Consider the following 6,061-nt stretch of genomic DNA (forward strand, 5'->3'; position numbering starts at 1 on the left):
AAATAATTATGATATGGAGGATGTTGCTAAATTTAAATGTTGAATAAAATAAGATGAGAATAAAATAATAAAAATGAAATGTATAGCAATAAACACCATATTATTTTAGTTAAGCTATGTAATAAAATAATATTATATTTTTATATACTATCTTTATAATGCAATAATATAACATTTAACAACCAATGTGAATAAAAAAGATAACAAAATAAAATATAAAACTAAATCGTATCAAGCTGGATTACCTGTTAATTCCAATTTTAGCAAACTAATTGACTTCTAGTAGTCTAAAACTGATTTCTGCGATGCATTTAGTGGAGCTTTCAATACTGCATCAGTATGTTTTGATGGTCAACTTATTACACTAAAATTAAAAAAAAAAAAAAATATATATATATATATATATACCAAAAATTGAAGGAATATAAATATATATATATATATATATAGAGAGAGAGAGAGAGAGAGAGAGAGAGAGAGAGGCTTTTGTGTGTGGAAAAATAGAAATTATGCATGGAATAAGAGGGAGAATGACAATTTTATAGCATGAGGATAAGAATAAGAAGAGTAAAAAATAAAGGAAGATAAAAAGATAGAATAATATTAATATTGAGAGTAGTGGGGATATGAAAAGTTGAAATGGAATGAGAAAGGTTGAAGAAAGTTAAGGTAGAGAATAGTGGGGATATGAAAAGTTAAAATGGAATTGAAAATTTAATAATAAATAAGAATAATTAAAAATAAGATAAATTAAATATGATATTTTGATTGTAATATAATTGTAATATAATAGAGTTTTTAATTCACTTTAAATGTTAAAAAATTGTATAAAAAAATTGATAATGACATAGCTGCTGACGTGGCTCTATGGAAGCGTAGCAACATTAAATGCTACGCTTCAGCTTTTAGTAATATATTGATTGATTTGATTTCGACATGATTTACGAGTGATGCTAGAGATATTACAAATTTTACTATATAAAGCTTACAAACTGGATTTTATAAAAATAAATAAATAAATAAATAAAATAAATAAATAAAAAAAGAAGAAAGAAAGAGGCTTATAAACTGATAAGTTACTAAAAAAAAAAAGGTTCAAATATTCATTTATAAGTTAGTTGAAACCCATTGATCACATTTTTTGTCATATTAATTTGTAAGTTTTATGTTTTAGTAAAGAGTAATGCTACAGTCACAAACTATTTTACAATATTTTCACAAATTGTTAATATGACTAACTTCTTACTGGTTGTTATCAAAACTTACTATTAACATTACTTTTTCATTTACCAATAACCATTCACAACATCAATAGTTTATAAAAAAAATTTGTAAAATAGTTTGTATTTCTAGCATTATTCTTTAGTAAAACTTATAATACCTTTAACATTTTCCTCCTTTTATATTATGATTTTAAACTCCACCAATCATGACCATTGCCATGTCAATTTATAAAAGTTATACTTTAAAATTTTAAAGAGATGCCATTTAAAAAAAAATTAGCATCAATTTCTTTCCTTGTTTATTAGCAACACACAACGTGCCATTTCAAAAGTTATGAATAAGATTCTTAAAATTGTGGTGTCCTTAGATTGATTAAGTAAAAGAAATGGTAGTGTTCTTTTCTACTGGTTGACAGATCACCCTTGATGAACTGAGCCATTATAATTAAGAATCCTTGCACCCCAGTACTAAGAAACCACAAATGGAATAAATAAATTCTCTTTGATTGTATGATTTATAAGAAAGGGTAGCACGCTTTTCAATCAAAACGGCTAAGTTAACATTCATTTTTTTTTTTTTTTGGTGAAACATTCATTTTATTTTATGACTTACAACTCCTGTATATATTGTGCCAAAAAAACAATGTTGAATCAAACATAGAGTTAAAATCAAATCTAAGGTGCAGTACAACTAAAATGAGAAACTCTTGGCTGGAACAAAGAATTATCTGTAGTGGATCTCTAAAAGAGTTCTGAAAATCAAGCTTGAGTCCTCACAAAGCTATCAGAGGATCATCTACTACACTTTTCGCATTCTGAGCCGCAATGAAATCCAAATGAGCATAATCATCTCTGTACAGTAGCACAAGCTTGTCGTTCTGACGATCTTTAAGGTTGTCTAGCAAAAGCTTCACATCATTAACGTCAGAAAGCGAATCCTTCCCCCATAACCAATGAAAAGAGGAATGTCTTTTGGAATGCTTGTCAGATTGTACAGAGGAGGAGTGGGCTGCCCGTAGTGCTTCTTGTTCTCACTTTCATCGTCATAGTCATACTCTGCTACGTTTCTAGCTCTGAGCACTATCCAAAGTTGTTGTTTTAAAAGAGTTAATAATTATAAAATCCATGTGAACTGACTATGGAACTCAATTAGATAAACCTATTGCTCCTAATTAGAATCGAAATAAAATAAAGCAACTTTGACTACTGGCAGTGTAAATTTGTAGGCCTTGGACTTGAACCGCTAAATGACAGAGAGATATGCACATAGTAGGCTTATTTTTCATTTTGGTTCTAAAATGAGCTTATCAGAGTGTACACAAAATTGAAAATTCAGAGATTTACTCTGTGCCAAATGGACCATGTTCTTTGTTGACGTTGACTGGGGTGTATGATTAAGTACAACATCATACGTGGGAGGCTTTATGCAGCAATTCGGGCCTATAAATAGAGAAGACATGTAAATCAGTACTCGAAGGGAAAGGAAGGTCATATTATCATGTTAAGCAAGTGAGAACAACCTGCAATAGCGGATACCAGGTTGCTACAATCAATGAGTGGTAAGTGGCAGACACCTACCAGAAGTTTGCCAACGGCCGACCTGTTTGTTAGGAAAAAAAGATTGTTTGTGTGTAATTTTCATAATTTGGGCTCACAAGAATTTGAGAGTCTAAAAGATAAACTAAAACATCAGTCTTAATTTGATTCACAATTTGGGTAACTTCTTAACTTGGAAAGTTTCAGAATATCTTTAAACAAATCTCTGCAAGTGAGAATACTTATACTAGTACTTGTCCGTTTTGATTAATAATGTTGAAATATCATTGATAAAACTCACACTCAATTCTTTGATTGAAAAATTACTCATCGACTGCAAGCAAAGTGCAAGATTTTGTTTTTGTTTTTAAGCATGTGCAAGATGTTACTCAATTAAGATCGCTAATTGCTTCCTCACCCTCCTGCAATGAATTCATGGACACCCAGCCAGTATGCGCGCTGTTAGATTTTACAAAATAGTTATGATATTGAATTCGATATTAACAAAATATGGGTTTCACAATTGAACAGGAGAGCTTCATAATTTGTCTTACTTCAGCTAGATATGCTTTGGCAATAGTTCTTGGAAACACCGAGGTCGTCTGACTAGTATAAGCAATTGGGCAAAGCAAAGCTGCGGATTTTGTCAGGTTCACCAGCTTCTCTTGGGAAAAGGAAGCTAAAGCAAGCAAAGTTCCCTACAATTTAGAAAAAAATTACCTTAGTTTCACTTATCACATGCCGAACAAAATTCCAAATTATAAATAATGTCCTTAACTAGAATGGAAGCAACAATTCCACATATATACCTACGAATGCCCAACATAGTACAGTTTCTGCCCTGTCTGATTATGTATATAGTCATACATAGCAGGAAGGTCATCATTCGCTAATTGCGCCCACGTCCTCTCCCAGTATGCCTATAGCATAAGAAGGTTAAAATTACAAAATATTTGAATGTGGTTCATATATAATAATGCATTTGACATTTTGGTAAATGAAAGAGAACCGGATCATTAGCAGTGAGTGAAGTATGTCCACAGCTAGTTTTTGTGCCTCGATTATTTCCAATCCACACATCAAATCCATTATCTGCTAAGATGAATGCCAGAGATTTATCTGGAGAATTGAACAACCATGTTGCTGCATCCTGTGACCTGCCACAACTTGTGTTAGTATTAATTAGGAGTTGTGCCCTAAAATCCAATTTGTATGACATGATATGATTAATTAAAATGTTTAATTATATGATACAATATCTACATGAACTAACTGGATATTATATTATGGCCCATGAAATGCATTGTATGTGATTTAATTACGTAAGATATAAACTCAAAACTCTAGTTCGTAGTTGGTGATGAAATTGTGTTTTTCATATATAAAAACTATAACATATCAACTAAGATGATTTGTCTTAATTATGGAAGTGAAGACTTCTAGTTGATGTATTGGTGTGTCTTAAAAGAGTAAGACACAAAACTAGACCACTGCCTAATTTATTATTCTATTAACAACTATCACTCAATAAATCTTATGACTTTTATTTTTATAGATTCTCAATCTTGAAAGAATTGTGAACCTAATCATAAAAATGTTGGTTGCTTTGATATATTAGAAGTGAAATCTTCCTAAATAAATAAATAAATAAGTGAGATCTTTATATAACGATCAAAACCTCAGTTTATTGGGCAATCACATGTAGTGTCGCAGAAACACATATTATCGAGATGGAATCCATAATCTCAATAAAAGACGATACAAAAGATCCGTCTTAAAGATAAGTTAAATAAGGATTGATCTTCATCAAACTTTAGTAAATAAAAACTAAAGTTTATATTTAATAAAATTAAATATAATAAATATAAGAATAACTAAAAGATTAAATCAAGGATTCAAGGAGTAAAAAAGTAATTTATAAAGTGGCAATTAATTTATGACGTCGTTTCACTATGGTGGTGTTTCATGGAGTCAATTCAATGAGCAAGGTATGTGTATCAAACCATTTATCTAACATTCATAGTTCATGCGTATTATATTGTATTATAGAAGTAGATCCTACGGCATCCTCTATTTTGGTTTTGTATGTGATGCATATTGGTGTTTTCCAACAGTTAGTTATTGATGTTATCAGACTAATGTTCCATGTATGGAAGAAATACCTCACGAGCGCACATACAAAAAGAAACATAATTCAAATATATGGTGTAGAAGGGACGTCCTAATTATATTAGTCAGACCATGAAAATCCCATGTTGTAACAAAATCGACGGCCTATTTGCCGTCGTATTAGTCCTCCCCACAGGAATTCGTAGAAAGATACTTTATGTTCTTCACAAACATAGCCATTTGTCTCCACCATGGATTTGCATAGACTATCTTGACTATTGACAGCAACTGCTGATGCAAATAGTAGAACCGCTAGAAGTAGAGTGTTTGAAGTGTAATCCATTTTCATTTCAGTGCTGTAACAACTTTCACACTTCCCGCTATTTATGCTTGAAGAATCCAAATTCATACAAAGATTATGTTGTTTGGTAACTTGAATTACATACTAAATTACATATGTTTCATTATTATGTACGTATTTTAATATAATATTTTTTTTTTTTAAAGAAACACGTTAATTGCTATAAATAAAATACTTTTTTTTAGAATCAACTATAAATAAAATACCATTTTTGTTTTTCATTTCCTTAAACCTTATCTCTGAATCATATTATATTATAGTACCATTTATTATATATTATAAATGTTGTATACTATACACAACAATGACAAGTGTTACAATGACAATACATAAAATAATGACACATCATATTTTTGTATCTTCCTCCTTATTAAGTACTAGTCGCTAACCTATGCGATGCACATGATAGTTGGTTAAATAACAATTACAAATAATCATACAAAGCGTGTAAAATATGTTCTTTGATTATAAATGTAGGGTGTTTCACATAACACATAAAGATCACACCTTGGTTTCTCTATATTGATGTAAAAATTATTGCCAACATTCCAATAGCTCATACACAAATTTGGGCATAATATGAATTCACATAATGCTCAATTGCAAATCAATTTATAGTCTACCACCAATATAAATCATATAAAAAAATTTATTGATAAAATGAATATTTAAATGTGTAAATAATCTCATGACAGCATTAGCAAGACCATGCATTTGCTGCCAGGGAATAATATGCCACATAAACACATGGGGCACTATGCCACTATCTCTTATAAGAAGCAACTCATAAACACAATATTCAAAACTTTGAGAAGAAACAGCTAACAAATAG

The 6,061-nt window shown here is 30.2% G+C and overlaps 1 pseudogene; it reads right to left on the bottom strand.

Annotated features, from left to right (window-relative positions):
* Positions 1-1,996: 1,996 nt before the first annotated feature.
* On the bottom strand, positions 1,997-5,211 carry LOC126696188 (triacylglycerol lipase 2-like; annotated as a pseudogene).
* Between the last annotated feature and the right edge of the window lie 850 nt (positions 5,212-6,061).

This window comes from Quercus robur, chromosome 8 (genome assembly GCF_932294415.1).
Source record: "Quercus robur chromosome 8, dhQueRobu3.1, whole genome shotgun sequence".
In the NCBI taxonomy this organism is placed as follows: Eukaryota; Viridiplantae; Streptophyta; class Magnoliopsida; order Fagales; family Fagaceae; genus Quercus; species Quercus robur.